Raw genomic sequence first — 19788 nt, forward strand, 5'->3', positions numbered from 1 at the left:
TAATAGTTTTGAAGTAAAATGAGTCCTCCCTGAAGTAAAAGCAAAGCAAGGCGTTTACATTTCCCTCCTCACACCTTCTCCCTTCACTGCCGGATTCTGTGAAGCTGCATCCAGCTTTAGCTTTTCCAGTTATTCACTTGTTAATTATGCATTAAACAGCACAGAAGCACCAGCCACTTTACTTTCTCCATACTAGGTCAGCATATTGACTGCAGGTTTATGTTGTATCAAGGCTGGTGCTATTAGGTTTTAAGTAGGCATTTGAAATAACTGATAACACAGTGAGCTCAAATGTTGAAAGAGAGGCTGCAGAAACAGGTGCTGTTAATGTATAGGCCATACAGTATGTTTTGAGCATTGCATTAGTGGTAGAGCAGTATGTGGCAGCAGAGGTACATGTACAGTTTGAATAATCTTATACAAACATATTAAAACTGTTTATTAAAGCCACAACAGAGAGTATATCATATTTAATTTTTGCAATGAAAGCAGAGTCCACCCCCTACTGGCCTCATTAACTTGCTTTATATGAGCTTGTGCAATTTGATAAACGAGGAGAGCAGAAGTGAGAAGAGAAAACATCACAGTAAATCTAGTGAAGGCTATACTACACTACTGCACCCCAGAGAGACACTAAAGGAGGTTGCTGAACCAAGAAAGCGAACAAAGTGGCTGAGGAAAACAGGCTGGGGATGACAAAAGGGGGGCAGGCGAGGAAAAAAAAGTGAAAAAATGTGGTTGCTCACATATCATCTCATTTGACTTGTGAGAGCTGCTCTGTATTTCCCACCACAGTTGCTTTTAGCCTTTAGATGGTGAAGAAAGGCTCGCTCTGATTTTATGTAACAGGGTGCGAAGAACCTTCCATCAGTCAACATTTCAGGTGCCGCATCTCTCGCAGTTCACACCTGTCTGCTGAGCTGTTAACATCACAATATGCACATGATGGTTTCAACCTGATCTGTCCATCTGTGTATTACCTGTACAGTTATCTGTCTCTATCTCCATCCATCTTTCCAATTCTCCATTCTACCACTCATTAACCTGCCCATCTATCTATCTACAAGTCTCTCTCCACTCCTTCTTCATAGCCACTATCCCTTAAGCCAACCTGTAAGCTGCAGTATTTTATGTTTGTACTCATCTCTCGAGACCTCATTTAGAGTTTGTGGAAAGGCTGCAGCCTAAAGGACAAAAGGCTTTCAAATCATTGGTTAGCTTTTTCATTGTGTACTGTACTGTTCATGGCAAAAAAAACAAAACAAAAAAACCCCCTGCTGTCCTTGGATTTCACTGGACAAGCCAACACACCATGCACACAATCAAACAAAGGTGGTTTCAGTGATAAACCGTATGTGTGTGTGTTCAGGTGTGTGTGCATGTACAACTTGCTTTTTTGTGCAGAAGATGGAAGATGCAGCTCAGGTTATAACCTTCATCCACACAGTTAAACCTGCTGCCTTTTAAAAGTCTGGGTTTCATGTTGGAGATTTTCAGCTGGCTGACCTATGATGTTCACTCACTAGTCAGAAACATTTGCAGGATGAAGTATATCAGCAGGGTATTAAAGGACAGAATTGTAAATCATCTTACAGTAAAATAATAACTTAGACATACAATTTTTCAAAAAATCTGCATGATTGGTCATGTGTAGTTTTATGTAACATATAACTGTTGTTGGGCAAACATTTGAGTCACAATTTGAAATCTGCTTCCTTTTGACCTGCTTTTACATCCGTCAAGCCTTTTATGATGAAGTAACTTTTGTTTGGTTATGTTCTTGTCCGATTTTTAGCAGGATATCATAAAAAAACAGATTTCAATTAAATTAGGGAAAGTTACAGTAATGTAAGCCAGGGGCCAAGGATTATTTTTTGTTGCCAGATTTTAGGCACTTTATGAACATTTTTGCTATTTTGAACTACTGCACTTTCTTGAATGAGAAAAATCTGGAACATGTTTTACATGATTGTTTATGACTATGTGTATTTTCAGCAGATGAAAATCTACTATTAGAATAACAGTTCTCTAGCTCATGCTGTTGAACAAGTTGAGCATCAATAGTAGCTTATTCCGCTGACTTGCTTCTCAGTTTTACACAGTTTTAATTCAACAGCAGATTGGATTTATTCAGTAAATAGGAAAATGCTGACACAGTTTTATGGTCATATAATCAAAGATCTATAAGTGCCTGATTTCTAAAAGCGCTCACATTTCCATGGTTTGAACTCAGTTAAATGGAAGTGTGAGTTTTGACTGCTTACACCAGCTTCTCAACGTCACTTCTATTGAATACCAAATGGTGATGAATGTAGTTATTACTAGTTATTACTTATTATTATTAACACTGATACAATACAAATAGGTTTCAAGTAATGCCTTCATGGTGGAAAAGCAGAAGAAAGGATGAGGACGGAAGGGACGAGTGATGCTCATGTTTACAGTAACATTGGTGGTATCGATCAGCCCACATATTTCTCTGAGCTGACTCACTGCAGTCTGAACTGAGAGGTTGAAGGAAATGTACTATTTAAAACAGAAAATCCAGAAAAACCTGAAATATAAAAAATGTCAATATTGCTTATTGATTGTTTATTGCTTATTTTTTCTGGATTTTCTGTTTTAAATAGTACATTTCCTTCAACCTCTCAGTTCAGACTGCAGTGAGTCAACTCAGAGAAATATCAGAATCAGAATCTTTCTGATCTGATTCTGATTCCGATATTTCTCAGTGTGTGAAATATAAAAAATGCTAATATTGCTTATTGATAAGATTGGTCAATGCTGGAGAGAAAGAGCACTGCATATCCAGTCCTGGCCCAGTGGATAAAAGCCATTTTTACAGATTTATGATTTCATCAATAGGAAACCTAATACCAGGTTTGTGTAGATGCTGGTGCAATGCGGGCATCAATATCCCATTATAATGTAATGGTAGGCCTATATCATAATAGCTGATAACAGTGGATGTAATGAATGCCCTCTGATTCTTGTGTGGTTTAATGTGAATGTTTCCCACTGAGATTCTGCTGCTGAGACACAGGGAACGGAGTACCAGGCTTTGCTGCAATCTGTACCACCATGTCCACAAACACAGAGATTTTCAATCACAGCAGTCAGGATAGGTTACAGATGGTGGTTGTAGGAGATTAAGAGGTGCATCGATCCATCAACATGACTTTTCGAACCCTCTGTGTAATGTGACACAGTGTTTGCTCCCTGCCACCATATTTGGTGGCCAGTACTGATCCTTATGTGCCCCAGGGGCTTGGAGGTAGCGCTGTTGTTGACAAGGATTTGGCAAGCATTGGCCTAGCTGAAAAAAATAAGGTAGTGGTTAGACAGCCAGCAGTGCCAAGAGTAAAAAATCAAATCAAAAATTCACTCCTTATTTCTGCACACATGCCACCTATGTTACATAAGGATGAGCTTCAGGACAAACTGCACACACAACACAGCATATGTTTGTTTTTTTCCCTTAAATGAGTTTGGTGCCAGAGGTTTCTCATGTCCTGCCCTCCTTGCTCATCTTCTGCCTTCTTGCTCTCACACACTCCCATCTCATCTGCTCCCTGTCTCCTCCAGCTGAGCCCTCTGTCCCCTACTGAACCCCCAACGTGCCTATCTACGTGTCTATCTATCTATCTATCTATCTATCTATCTATCTATCTATCTATCTATCTATCTATCTATCTATCTATCTATCTATCTATCTATCTATCTGTCTGTCTGTCTGTCTGTCTGTCTGTCTGTCTGTCTGTCTGTCGTCCGTCCATCTATCTATCTATTCTGGATATAGTGTATGATCAGGATATCTGCACAGTAGAGGTTTACATCCATGGCCATAATGCAAGAACATTTTCATATTTTTATCAAAAAGGTGTTCTCAGGAAAATGTGACTTTCACCTGCAAACGTGATTCACTTAAGATTTTCAAGCATCATTAAGTAATTATAATAGTAGCTTGGAGATAAGATCTGTTTATATTAGTTTTTCTCCATTGGTTTGGCTCATTTTTTTGAAACAGAAATTACATTCTCAAAACTTATAATAATTTGGCAAAACAGTCTTACAGTTCAGCACAACACTATAGCTCACTTGGAAAAGCTCATATCTCTACCAAAACTGTTCACTCATGGTTCAAAACTAAATTCCTTTTCCATATAGAGTCAGTGCCACAGAAATGGCAAAGATCCTTCTCAATTGCTTTGGCTCATTTCTCAAAACAGACTGGACATTCTCAACAGTCTTGGTGTTTTTGTCAAAATAATGTGGATGGTTCAGCACAACACCATGGTTTACCTGCAAAAGCTCATACCTCTCCTAAAACATTTTACTCATGTGTCAAAACTAAATTTCCTTCTCATTTAAACAGTCAGTGCCCCCAAAAGGCTTCGTCCCTTTTGCATTGTGTAAGCACTGCAAGTCAAAATGTTTAGATGTTTTGTCACTATGGCACAATGGTTACTGTACTGTTTTTTGTCTAGCTAACAGAATACAACGGTGTAAATAAAACTGAAAAAAAGGAATATGATTTTAGGGTAAGAGTAGCCGCCAATAATATTACGGCCATGTCTTCGGCCCTTGGCCAGGTTGAAGCCAGCTTCATCTACAAACACGAGGATGTGAGGGGTCTTGTTTCCTTTCAATGTCATTATTCTCTACAATGCTGTAAAAAAAGATAACATCAAATCAGTCATACAGAAGCGTCATACACTACAGTTACAGACAATTACACAGGAATGTTCTATGTTTTCCACAAGTTCAATATACTACTGGCCACTACTCCAGTGGTTCCAAACCTGGGGTACTTGTACCCCTATGCAGAGGTACTACAGGGGGTATTTGACTGAAAGGGGAGGGGGGAAATCATCAATGACTAGACTTACTGAAATGTTACAGTAAAACCCACAGTATTAGATAGATTTACATGGGAGGCACCTTTTTCTTATTGTATGTTATATTCTTCAAAATATGGATTAAAATGATAATTGCATCATACAGTAAGCTGCTGTTTTTAGGCAAAATGTTGAAGTCAGATAAGTCACGTACTTTCATACCCGTATTACCTAGATAAACAAATCAGGTAAAGTGGGTACTAGAGCCGAAAAAGTTTGGGAACCACTGCTTAATTGTAAAAAGGTTATAATGATGGACAACCAGTAACCGACTTACTTGTACATACTGGTACCACAGCTCTTTCACTCTATCAGAGTTCCTCTCAAATGGTACCCTGTAAATTTGCTTCATTGTCATCTCATGCTTTTTCAATATCCGGTCTATTGTGGAGATGCTTATAGAGTTGACATTTTGGAATATGGCATTGTCTTGTAGGATTGCAGCGCGGATCTCTCTCAATGTGATGGCATTATTTGCCATCACCATGTTACAGATCTCTTGTTCTTGTTGTTCACTAAGAAGTTTTCTTCTGCCACCCGTGCAAGGTTGTCGTCCAATCCTAGACATAGAATTCAAAGGACACTTCATTTGTAATGTATACCTTATGTATTCCTTACAGAATGAGTTACCTATGCAATTGTATTGTTGTTTTACATACAGTAACTTTACCACAATTCTAATGCATCACTGCACAGTGACTGGAATACTACTGCAAACTGTATCATCAATACTGTAGAAAATAAACTATTCCATAGTTTATTTTCTCCAATGTTTTTCTAGTCATTTTTAGTATCATAATAGGAATAGGTAAATGTGTAAATAAATATATTTCTTGGTCTATGCACAGTGTCCTATACAACATATAATTCCATCATTGACTGATAACATACCTGTTTTCCCTGCGAAAGGTTTGGATGATGGAGGAGACTGTAGAGCGAGGCACATTAGGCTGCACTCGACGACCTGCCTCCGCCATTGTGAGGCCATGGTTGATGACATGGTCTATAATTGTGGCCCGAATTTCATCCGGGACAGCATGGTGTCTTCGTCCTCCTCTGCCTCTTCCCCCTATTCCACCCTTACTCGTCTTCCTCTTCTCCTTCCTCTTCCTCTTCCTCGAGCAGGTAGCTGCCCTTGTTCATTTACTTGGCCAGGTGCCTCCATGTTCAGAGACTGTACTGGTCCTGCATGGTCAAGCTCTTTACATACATGTTTGGCAGCATTCACAGTCATGGACAGCACCTGTCAGGTAACTAAACATACTGTTTGATTGGTCATCTGAGATGTGTGAAACTCCTCCTTCATTAGTCAAGTTCTAGTTTCACCTGACTGTCAATTGCTGTAATAATTTATCAAATGTTCCAAGGATTCATATATGGTATTCATGGTATTATGTTCTTGAGTAATTTTGACAATTGAACAAACTATTGTGCATGTGATGACTTATACAATGAAATGACGCTGACACGTTTTGGAGCAAACAATCATTAGACTGAGAATCGACAATCAGTTTAGATCTATTCACTTGGAAATTGTGCTAAATGTAGGCTACCTGTACTTAATCATTCGCAAAGATGTACTGAGACATTGAGACATGTACTTAGACATTTGCAGTTTGCAAAATGAATGAGAAATTCAATTCTGTTGTGAACAATTGCCAAGTGGTTTAGAGGTTTGTCCATGTAGTTTTGAGAATGTAATTTCTGTTTCAAGAAATGAGCCAAACCAATGGAGAAAAACTGTATTGTAGTGCATTGTGTAAAAAGCCCAAAACCGTTACTTACTCATACTTGTATAAACATTATGAATTTGAGCTGTTTGGAAATGAGCATGTGTGTAATTAGAAATATAAATTAGCACAATAATCCCCTAATAATGCCAGAATTCCCACTACAGTTGTCTCGAGGTAAAATTTATAAAAATAGTAAATAGAGTTTCATGGATTGTAAACTGAAAGAAACAATAAACCAACTAATAAATAACAATAGGCAGTTGACTACTGGGTAAGTGTTTCGTATTGTAATTGGAGGATATACAATATTGTCTTGTACATTTGAAAGCCAAACTCTTTTCGGTTGTTGGACTTTCCCAGTATTACATAAAACAATATTACAGTTAAAGCTACAAAAACTACAAAGAATTTAAAATGGCAGGAATCCCAGATCGAGGTCACTGCCAAAATTTGATCAACTGATCCTTGGCTCAGGGATTTGTTCACCAAATTTCAGCCAAATTCATTTGTAACTTTTTGAAATATTTTGCAGACATAGAGACAAAGATGGGAGAACACATGCACCAACCAACTTCACTGGCAGAGGTAATGAAATAACTTCAGCATGTGTTACTACACTAACACACACATCAGCAGCTCTCGTTCACAAACACACACACACACACACACACACACACACACACACACACCGTAAATGTGTTTCTTTACTTGTAATGTTGCAGTGGGACAATAAATGCCAGAGCCAAACTGTAGAGAAACCATAACACTACAAACTCTGATTAAAGCAATGAATCAAATTCTACCAAATTCTACCAATGAGTAACAAGCAACATTTGCCTGCACGACACAGTAAGGGAGGACTTAAACTAAAGAAATCTTCATTATGACAGCTCAACATGAGACCAGGGTAAGATGGTTGTTCACAAAGCATTGCTTAAATATGGGTATGCGCTCACATAAAAGCAACCACAACTTACTGTAATGTAAAGTGGGCTGTGTTGGGCTGTGTTCAGTTAGAGACTCATAGCATACAAGTTTGTAAGAAAATACATTAGGTTTCCAATTATTTTTATGCAAACAAAAGTTTTGTTTTAGAGTGTGAACGATGAAAGCAAATGCCAATGAAATCCCCACAATATTGCTTTCCTTCCACTTGAAAGGTTGTAGCACAAGAAATAAATAACAGCGTAAAGACTATTTTCTATTTTTCTTATGGTTCTGTGTTCAGACATATGTAGCTTCATTTTACATTCATGAAGTCCATTCATTTCACCCCAGGTGATAGCAATACATCTCATTTACACTGAATTTCTTTTCAGCGTTTCAAAAGTTCACATAAAATTACCTTGACAGCCGGATAATAAAACATAGCTATTGATTGCTGACCTTTACTCAATGGTGTCTGACTTCTGCTCTAAAACCTACCGAGTAGAAAAGACAAGCGAGAGATTCTTCCATAGCCAGAAGTTTGGAGGCAGCTTAATCATACAGATAAAAAGATGTGTTTTTCTGTGCTTTGTCGTAGGATACTGAATTAACCAGTATAAAGGCCTTGTAAATACATATGTGGGGAGAAATAATGAATTACTAATGAGTTATCCTATCCCCATGGCTCTCTAGTGTTGGAGGAAAGAAAGAGAGAGAAAGATTGGAAGCGGCAGAGAAACAGGGAGGGAATAGAAAGAAAAGATAGGTTAGAGGGGGAAAAGAGCAATGGAGATCGAGAGAGAGTACTTCATTAAAGTGGCATTCATTACCGGAGCCTGTATACGCTGTCCTCTCTGTCTCTATGACATCATCTGTCATTTCTCCCTCTCCTCTTCCTCTCCTTCTCCTTTTTCCCTTTCCGCTTTTCTTAATGCTTCATCTCTTGGCCTCTCTTTCTCTCTGTCATGTTTTTCTTTCCTCTCAGGCCATCTCTCAATTCCCTGTCCCTCAGTCTTGTCATCTTTTCTCCACCTCTCCTTATTTATCTCTGTCATTAGACTGTTGTGTGAATGACCTCTGTGGCCTTTTGCAAGAGAGGAATGAAGAACAGAGAGAGGAGACAGTGAAACCATCCTGGCGTAGTTTTCCTTCCTCCAAATAGCACTCTGTAGGCCAAGCAGCATACTCTAACATACTCCACCTGGCCCATTTACACATGATCTGAGTCCACTCACCTGTTCATTGGGGTTTTTCCTCATGCTGGTCCAGACTGAGCAAAGCTAAACTCGGAGCTGTCCTGGCTCACTGTTTCTTTGAGTTCAGCAAAAAAAAGTGTCGAAACTGGGCTAGAATCTGGGCCAGCATACAGTAGCTAGGACACAGATCAGAAAATGATGTAAAAGGTGCAAATAAAATATTATACACATAACTGAGTGTAATCCTGCTTACTGTTGTAATGATGAAGATAAAAAGAACAGAAGTAATTATAACTTAAGTATCAATGCTATCATTATGAGCAGCAGTCACTTATTGCTTGCTCGTTATATTTGTCTTTGGGATTTATCATTTGTTCTTCCTCCACCAGCCCCGGCTACATCACCCTTTACGTAACACCCCAAGCTGTTGTAAAGATGGATCCAACAAGCCACTGCTTTATCAGTCCTTCAACTGTGGCTCCCCATCCGATCATAACGATGGCTGCCAAAACTACTACCCCTCATCTTCTGCTAGCCATTCCCCTGAATAGCGATATAGCTCAGCCAAGCTAAGGACAGCTGCAGCACAGCACTTTTTAATTGAAAACAATTATGGTAGGGACTTTGCACCAGAGGGAATTGTTAGTGTGGAGGGAGACAGATACAGCCAAGTAAACATACTGGGAAAATAAGGTACACTTTTTTCATTGTACCAGCAGAGAAACGCTATAAGTGTCAAGTGTCTCCACTTTCTCCACTTTGGCTGAATGCATGGACGGATTCAGGAAGAGTTTCTGGGCTGTAGAGAGTTCAGCAGCTAAAGCTCTCTGTCCGCTCTATAGCAAAGACAACCACAGAGAGGAGATAGGAGTGGGGGAGGGGGAGAAAAAGAGGTCAGAACTGATCCGGATTTATTGGCTCAGCTGGTCATAAAGGAGGCTTTATCCTCACATTGCATTATGCAAGCCAAGATCTCTGCTAGCTACAGGTGAAAGATGACTGCTCTGCAGCCACAGATTCTCTCAGTCTCTCTGTCTCTCTCATCTCCTTCCTCCCTCCCTCCTCTCTGTATATTTCTCTCTCTCTCTCAGGATGGATGAGTTTAATACCGAGGTGGTTAGACACAAAGGCAGATTTCCTTACTGAAATGCATTCTTTACTCTGTCTGACGCGTGGAATAAAAATCCAGCCTCTCCTCCTCGTCCTCCTCTGATCCTGCCACATCACCTCCATTTCCTCACCCTTTGACCTTTGCCTTTTCTTTACTTCCCCTCTTCTTCTCCCCGCTCTCTTCTGCTCTCTCTTTCTCATTCTGCACCATTACAGCAGCATCCCATTGATTACTTAAATGCATCTAGTAATCTATAAGAGACAAGCAGATTTTGAAAGGTATTGCCCTAATGGATATGCTCAGTCTGAATGTCTTTCACTCATTCCTTCCCTTATTTTCTCACTTTAAGCCAGATGCTCGTACACAGTACAGGCCCAGCCTAGGCACCCAGGAGATAACCATTCCAGTCTACCTCATCAAAAAAAGAGCTAGAAAAGCAATAGCAAGAGAAAAAATGGCGAGAAAAGCAGCTAAATAGGAGAAAAGCGAGAGCATGCTCTGCCTTTGCTCTGACCTGGTTCCAGTAAATCCGCCTACTTTACACAAAGAACATTACCTCCACACTGTATTTATAGAGCATTTTGGTGTGTGGTTTTGCGTGTAAGCTGGTGTGTATATGAATGTGATTTTTTTATGTGTGGTCATGATTGTAGAGTAAATGCAGTTAGTCCATGTCATATAGGGGCAGGGGGGTCTGCACAGTTTACGGGAAAAAAGGACCCATGTTTAAACGCTTGTATGGAACAAGCGGCAATCCTAAAAGCTGAATGTTGGAGCCATTGTGGAAGCACCATATGACACAGTTTCTCTAGTAGCCATGAGATGGTTGTTCCAAGAAAGCCCCAAATTGAAATTACTTCCTAACTTCTCTCTTGAAACACAATGTCAGTAATTTACTCCACAATAGGTCAATATTGCTAACAAAAGATATTGAGCTTTAAAGAGTGGGAATGCTTTGGGACATGCTGGCTTGAGTGACAGGTGCCTTAAGCAGGGTTCAGACCGAGTTGTATGTACAACATTTTGTGCCAATCCTTCCACTAGTTGCTGAGATATTTTGGTCCGAAACAAGGTGACTGACCGACTGACCGACATTGCCATCCCTAGAGCTACGCCGCTAAAAAGTCAACGTTGACTTGAATCACAAGACAAGACATGCTGACTTTTTCAGTATTTTCCTAAAACCACATTTGTAACCTAACCTTAACTAAGTTTTCGAGTAGCCTTACAGGTCTCTGATGTCATAGTCCTGTGCTTCACTGTATATGCCCATGCACACTCCCCAGCCACCTGACTTTGACTTCTGTGCAGTATGAGGATGTCACAATTACTTTAATGTATTTAGCAAAGCAAATGAGTAGTATATAAACCCAGTTGCCCAGTTTCCAAATTTGTATTTTCGCACTTGAGGACCTGTAAGCAGTAAAACCAAATCTAGGCTTTGAGGCAGTGAAGACACCAGCTCCATAGATACTGAACTGTTGAACTTGTTGCATAAAAGACAATTTCCATTTCAGGACCAATTCATCTTATTATTATTTGATAACCAGAGACTGCTTTCTCTTCTACTGAAATGGTAACCTAGTAAAAAATTCTACATAGGCTCACCTCCAGCAAGCTCCACAGGTATATTGGATGCTATAAGGTGTGAGCAGTATACCCACACACTGTTTAAAAATAGAGAGGGCCCTGACAGTCCTACACGGAGCTTCACAGCAGAGACCTCTCACTTGAAATGGTCTCTAGCCTTATGACTCTTATCCAAAACTTCAATCACTGCTCCTTTCTCCTCCTCTTCTCTGCTCCTCCTCCTTTCTCTTCCTCTCTTCTCTCTCTCCAGGGAGGGGATTTTGCTTCTATAAGTCATCTATCACACAGAATATTTCACAAAAGCACTTTTTTCTCCTAGCACACATACACACACTGCTGACTTTCTCACGGAAGTGTTCTCACTTTCATTCCCTCACGCTCTTCACAACTGTCATCTTCCACGCTTTGTCTCCGTCTTTCATTCGTCCTTTTTCTTGTCATCTTCATCTCAATCTTATTTTCTCCTCTGAATGTTCCTCTTTGTCTGGCACCACTGCTCACTCTTCATTTCTCTTCATTTTGCTTTCTCCTTCTCACTTGCACAAACCCTAAACCAAGCCTCTTTGCTCCTTCCTCTCTCATTTTTAACACACGTCTCCTACAGTTATTTTCTTACATCCTCCCTTTCATGACTATTCCAGGAATGCATTTGTAATCTATAGGCTTTAAAAGGATTCCATACCGTATAATCGATACACTCAGTTTGGCCTCTATGCTATCCTCCTGCTTTGTTTAGTTAATGCAGCCTAAAGTGACAAAACTGATAGTAATTGGCTGTCGGTCAGTTCAGCTACTTTGCTGTAAATTAGTTGTGATTGGGTTAACTTCACTGGTCATTAAGATTGACCTAAAGGTCCCATGGTTGTTGTACACTACTGAAGTAGCTTTTATAAAGGATTGGCTGCACAAATTGCCAATATAGGAAACTGCAGTCCACTAAAGTGTACATAATCAGACATGTTATCCCAAGCAATTTTCTCAGCTGATGTAACTTTTCATGACTCATTTAACATTTCTAATGTTAAATGAGTCAGTACATCAATCAAGATTGCATATGAATTTTACTCATCTATGAATTATTTATGTGGCATGCAGGATAACTCTATTTTATAGCCTTAGTGTTTGTGTGTTTGTCCCATATATTTCAGCCCCTAGAGTTTTAATAATGTGCTTTTCCTCTCAAAAATTAGATGTTTCATTTTATCATCTCATCTCAGATGCATCTTATACAGACAAACAGGTGTCATTCAGACTTCAATGACTGGGCTACCATTTCCTTTCTTCTCCTTCCCATTCATCATTTTTCTCTTATTGTGATGACATGCATACAAGCAGGGCCGGCCCTAGGATTTTGGTGGCCCTAAACAAGATTTAGTTTGTGGCCCCAAAACACCACAAACCACCAAATCACACACACTGCTCATAACTGAATGAACATGCACACACACTCACACACACAATAGAGATGGACAAATGAATTAACAACAAATCTCTTGATTTGAAAACAATATATATTAATAATATATATATTAAAAATATATTACAATGTAAGTTAAGAAACAATTGTCAATTGCAAGTATTCAAAACAATAAATTATGAAGTCAACATATTTGTACTACAAAAGCAACAAACTTGTTATATGTATCTTCCAGGCCTATTTATTAACCATACAACAAAAGTAGTTTTATCCAATTTTGCAAATTGTGGGTACCCCAGTAGCTCACCTAGTAGAGCGCACACCATGTATCAAGGCTGAGTCCTTACTGCAGCGGCCTGGGTTCAATTCCAGCCCAGGCCTTTTGCTGCATGTCATCCCATCTGTCTCTCTCTAGCTATCACTATCTTAATAAAGCAGAAATGCCCCAGAAAAAATCATTGTTAAAGTAAATGCAAATTATCCAAATATGTCCAATATGTCCAAATATGATCTACAAAAATGCAGTTTATCATACAGTAACTAGAAAGCAAATGGTTAGCCTGAAATTATTTGGGTCAATTGGGACATTTAATATGTTATGTATTAAAATTAATTTAAACACAAATTTAATGTTGCAGGAAAACATTGGTAGCTAGTTAAAGGACCAGTATGTAACATTTAGGAGGAGCTATTGGCAGAAATGGAATATAATATTTATTATATTATATTTAAGTATAATTTCATTAGTGTATAATCACATGAAAATATGAATCATTGTGTTTTCGTTACCTTAGAATAAGCCGTTTTTGTCTATCCCTTCCACGTAGGTCGCCATGTTGCACCACCATGTTTGTACAGTAGCCCAGAACGGACAAACCAATCATCTCTGATGCTTGCAGTCCTACTTATGTTAGCTAGCAAGCAAATAGCAAGAAATCAAGCCTGTTCTAATGAAAAACATTTCAGCTAAAATGAATAATACATCCATTACTTTCTAGCCAACTTGCCAGGTTAAAATGATTGTGGCTATGTTCAGTTTAATTCATTCAAAATCAAAACACAACTTTAACGTTGCAAGAAAACATTGGTAGGTAGCTAACAAGCAAAGCTAGTCTTACAATCAAGTTGGCTATTTGATGCTTAAAATCCTACTCAGTAGCAGTGAAAAAAAGAAGCATGTTCCAATAAAAAACGTTTTAGAATCAGCATCTAAATGTTATTTAATATATTAATATATTTAATATTTCTAGCCAGCTTCCCAGGTTAAAATTAACTGTGGTTATGTTCTGTTTAATTCATTCAAAAACACGACTTCAATGTTGCAAGAAAAACGACAGATTCATTCAATCAGATTCAGCAAACAATCACCTTTATCCTGTGTTCTTTTTTCCATCTCCAATTTTCTCTGCTTCCGCACTTGAGCTCCAGTCCTAAATTTTCTTTTAGGAGCCATTTCTGAAATGTTACTCGGTTCATCATAATAATTTGCGAATGGAGATTTATTGCCGCACTAACTCAGACTCAACAAGATGGTACTGCTACATAACAAAAAAACGTTACCCACATATGTTACCCACAAATGATGCTGAGTTACCATGACTATTGGCTACACACTAAGTGCTTAAGTGAGTGAGTCAGTCAACTTATCACCGTACAAAGTGTGACATTTGAAAGGAAGTCCCATTAGAGGATCTGGTTAATATTTCATACACAGCTAGATGCTACACAACAACATACTGTTAAACTACACAACAGCCCAGAGTGTACAGGCACCTGCAGAAGCCTCGGGCTAATTACACTCACTGTGCACCTCCTGAACATGTAAGACTGAATAAGGACTGCCAAAAATTTCTATTTGAGAGCAATCAGAGATGCAGACTACATCTGGAGTATACCCACCAAGCAGCATCAATACTTCGGATTTCTCTTAAGTGAAATTATAGTGTTAATAGCTACAGTAATCCTCCAAATTTTGACAGGATGATCTGCATTACCATTGAAAACGTCCTCCATATATATGGAGGATGGATTTTAACGCTGATGTAACAAATGTACATATACAAAATTTGCAGAACTGTTATTTTGTTATATGCAACCAAACTCCCCAAAACTTAAGACAGACAAATTGAATAAACAAAGAGGACCAGTGGCCACATGTTGAAACCAACAGGGATATGAGTAATAAAAAGAGTAATAAAAAGCATATACAGGGTTTACAACTACTGCAAAATTGCAATCCAATATGACTCAGACCCACCCTTGCGGCAGCGTTTGCAATGGTGATTTACAGTAGTTACTTCAAGTCTTTTTAATGTGTGCTTATATTGTTTTATCTGCCCTGTGGAGTGCTATAATAAAAGTGAAGCCGATGTCCATAGTAATTGTTGCCTATATAATTTAGTGAAATCTGAACCTAAATATGTCCTGAAATCTGTTCAAAGCTGTTTTAATATGATTTCTTCTTGTGAAGGTCTTCTCACCTCAGATTGACGTTAAACTTCCACTCTTGCATTACTTTCTGCAACAGATGGAATTTGACAGTGGCTCTCTGGATGAAGGGTTTGGAAATTGGAATCATTTATAGGGAGTAGCCATGAGTTGACCGCTACAGCAAAACGGTGGTTAGAAAGTAATTCTCTGACCTGTGTGTGTTTGTGTAGGTGTGTGGGGAGCTGCCATCTGTGTGTCATTACGTGTGTATGCTGCTGACAGGCCCAAACTGGATCATGCCCAACATCCATTATTCCATCATCCTCCTCTTCCTTACTGCTGCTTCTCTTCTTTTCTGTCTTAATCATATTTTTTGTCCCTTCACTTAACCTCTCCTCTCGCTGTCTCTCCCACTCTAACCAAATGACCTAATTTTCATCTCGAGACTCGTGCTTGACCAGGCTTGTTCCCATCATACACACAAACATGCACACATGCAGAGGTGCTAGTGCAGAAATAGCACGATTTATGGCTGTAAGGTGCATATTATGAATATATCTCTCTAAATGCGCCTAATGTAACAAAAGTGTGGCTTTTGCTCAGTCTCTTTCTGCTCGATACCCCATAGTTGCATGTGCAACAGCAGACATTCCAGTGCCTACAGTAATCTGATATGACTTCTACTATAAGTATTTCTATATGTAACATCTACATGTGTGTTTAATGGTAACAGCTGGTCTGTGATGCTTATGCTTCCCTATTTTAGAGCAGAAGTGTGTATGCACGTGTGTGTGAGGCAGAAGCCTTCAGGGTTCAGATTACTGCAGATGTGACATGGTCAATCATAACATATTATGCAGAATACTGTATGCTGTTCGATTTTACCATTTATTGAGGTAGGTCAATTGAAAACATATGGAAGAGTTTTATTCAAAAGTTCAACATCTACCATATGTTAAACTGGGCATTACACTCTGACAAAATGGTTACTGGAATGAAAGTAAGCTCACATTCACAGGCATATGCTGTGCAACAGGTAGTGGTAAAAAACACAGAGCACCAAAACACTTGAAGATCTGTGCTTGCTGTTTTATAAAACAGAGGAAACAGAGTCGCTGTTTCTGCTCACGTTGTTTTTTGTTTGTTTTGGGGGGGTTTCTGCGGTCAATGGAGCAGTTCAGGCTCTCGACATGTTGTCTTCCACATTCCCTGCAGAAGCTTTTTATTGACTGACGGAGGTTTACCACAGTACAGAAAGTAAGAATCTCTGCACACCTGTATGAGACAGAGATGTGATGAAGGACAAGGAGGAATAGACAAAAATAAAGTAGAACTCCTGCACTCTGTTCGCATTTAGGTACATTTATTTAGCGCCTCATCTGGCATCTCAGTCAGTGGAGGTGTAACATACAGACTAAACAAAGGGAGAGAGGTTTACTGTGTGGAGGAAGTGGAGGAATGGAGTAAAAGTGGAGAGATGGTGGAGTTTTCTTTGCTGTCGATTAGCTGAACATCACAGCTGGGGAGGAACAGTGCTAGAGGGTTATATGACAGTGTTGTGTGTTAGATTGTGTGTGTGCATCTGTATGTGTCTCTCCCCATTTCACTCTGTCTCTTACTTTGTTTACGTGTGCGTGTGTGTGCATGCAAACTGAGATGTGAATTGAGCCTCTCAATTGAAGTCTGGGTTTTTGGAGAGGCACTAAAGGCCATGTTTGGCCACAAAAGGAATGAATTAATGTAGTCGTGATCAATGGAGATACACGTGCACAGTTTCACTTGTGCATGGACACACACACACACACACGGATGCTGGGAAAGAAGGTTTTACAGTTTAATTTATTCCCCAGAGAGGGCAAATCTAACAATGAGACCAGTGGCTTAACACATGTACATGTGCATTTGAATTTGCGCGAGTGTGTGTGTGTAGGTGGATCGTGGGTATGTGCATTAGTGGGTTTGTATGTGTTTGACAGAGAGAGTGAACAGATGTGTGTGTGTGAGAGAGAGAGAGAGAGAGAGAGAGAGAGAGAGAGAGAGAGAGAGAGAGAGAGAGAGAGAGAGAGAGAGAGAGAAAGAGAGAGTTCTCCCTCCTCATGAGTGTTTGTCATCCAGAAGTGGATTAAGTGTAACCAAAAGTGCCCCCCTAACACACACACAAATGAAGTTGGTTGGTAAACGTAGCATGGGCTCATGGCCCTGAAGGGAGTTACATTTTAAGTCATGGATTCATTGTGTGCTTTCCTCGTATGTGTTAGTGTGTTTGTGCGCACACACTCAACTCTTCAACCCTGTGCTGCAGATTTCTGGGGAGGAAACCACTTGACAGCAAATGTTGTTGCTCTCCACTGACCCCCCCAGTCACAAAAACACATGTATAATACACATTCACACACACACACACACACACTAATAGGTAGACACAGCCATCAGCTTTCCACATTTCTTCCCCTGAGTATTACATATCCTCTGAATGTTTTATAATGATCTCAAACTTCTGAAACAATAGCGACATTTCCTCCTCCTCTGTCCCTTTTGTCTAATCTCTCATGTCTGCCGAAAGCGTTTATGTTGCATTCTGTGAGTTGTGCGTGTGACAGAGCCGACAGGAGCCGTTAAATTCAGTGGTTTTATGTTTGACACATGAGCCATGTGCAACATGGTTGTGTCTGCCTGGCATGGCAATTTTTTCTGCACCACAAACTTTTCGCAGCATGCATGAGTGAAGCGCAAATATATATATCTATATATATATATATAGATATATATATATCTATATTTTTTTGTTTGTTTTTTTAGATGTGAATGTTGTATTTATTCACGATAAAGACAAATGAGAAAGAGCAGCATTGTTTTCCACTCACTTATTGGCGCTGAACAGATACATCAGGATGAAGAGGAAGCAATGTGGTATAGTTATAAGAATAAGTAAATCACAGTCAGAAAATATATGTAACTTGACTTCTGTTTTTAAATTTGCTATAACAGCAAACTGAATATAACAACAACAAATAAAATATTCAAAGCATGTGTCAACAACTTTAATTTATTATCCACACCGTAACTCCTCTATAACACTGGCTAACAAGGAAATTATTGTATTCCAATGCTCCACTTGAAGCTCTATTCTGTTGCATCTGACATCTGACTGATTGATGATCAAAATGTCCCCCTGTTGTCCTGGAATAATGACAATTCCTAGATTGCTGCTTTAAGATTCTTGATTGATCACTGTTTTCTATTTGTAGAAACAGAAACTGATATACTGACTGACTAAAGAGATAACTATCACAGAGATAACTGGAGACAACAGCACGGTGGCACCTTAACATGGCTTGTAAGCAGACTGTGCTGTGGCTATGTTAATGTAAGGTTGACAAGCTGAAAATTACACATCAGCATTTTCAAAAAGCTTTTCTCATTATAGTTCAAGGCTGGCAATTTCAAATCAACAAAGCCCACATGGGAGAGTATTTTCTATTTCTAGGGATAGAAAATGCCAGCTTAGTAGGGATAGAAGGCCAAAATCAAGAGAAAATGTTGTGTTTTCAGTTTAATCCACATTATTGTGAATATAATTTAAAAAGACAAACAAAGAAAAAAAACCTCAAACAGAAAGCAGGCTGCTGCAGGAGACAGCACAGGTGCAACGCTGCTTCAGTCAGTGGTGGACATTCGGGGTAAGATCAGTTAAGCATCCACCAATACACAGAAAGCTGTGCTAATACACACTTGGGGTTACACAAGCTTACAAACAACGGAGCGTATTGATTGTTAATTTCATTAAATTCACTGTTGTACACTGGCAGTATTTACTGTATGTCCTTGCTCCATGCAGAAGCACACAATTCTCTGAAGGCACATGTGCTCACAGCTCAACAATGATTAGTGCGGTTCGTATACAGGAAGAGGACACAATAAATGTAACACCTGTCCAATGATATACAATACAATACAACAGCCCTACTATTTAGTTGGAGACTCCCGTTACCCTAACGTTCAATTTGAGAACAAAATATCAGATACACCTAATGCATCTTAGTTATTGTGGTAGTCTGCCACCTTTTCCTCCCCAGCCCTGTGTTCTCTGTTGTGTTCCCCTTCCTGGTGTGTCTTGTGGGTCCCCTACTTGTCTTTGGATGTGTGTGTGTGTATGTCACCTGCCTGGCTCCAGGAACCCCCACCTGCTGCTGATCACCGGCACACCTGTCTCCTATCAACTCATCAGTCTCCACAGCTTATATGCCAGGCTCTTCCACTACACCGACGCCAGATTGTCCCCGTACATTGATTATCCGGTGCTGGTGATCACCGCTCCTGTCGTTTCCTGGATTCCTGTCAGCCTGTCTGCCTGCTTCTCCAGCCAGCTTCACCTTGCCTGTCGTCATCAGTCCACATTGCCTGTTCACCATCACTGCTACTTTCCTGGGGTTACCAAGTTCGACATTGCTGGTTTCACTCTGAACTACTACGCCCCTTCCCACTA

At 39.5% G+C, this 19788-nt stretch overlaps 1 protein-coding gene across 2 annotated transcripts in view; it reads left to right on the top strand.

The window, feature by feature from the left end:
- The window catches only part of camkvl (CaM kinase-like vesicle-associated, like), a 44033-nt gene that overhangs the window by 847 nt on the left and 23398 nt on the right, over positions 1-19788 (top strand). The gene's annotated exons all lie outside the window — the stretch shown is intronic.

Source organism: Siniperca chuatsi, linkage group LG10, assembly GCF_020085105.1.
Source record: "Siniperca chuatsi isolate FFG_IHB_CAS linkage group LG10, ASM2008510v1, whole genome shotgun sequence".
In the NCBI taxonomy this organism is placed as follows: domain Eukaryota; kingdom Metazoa; phylum Chordata; class Actinopteri; order Centrarchiformes; family Sinipercidae; genus Siniperca; species Siniperca chuatsi.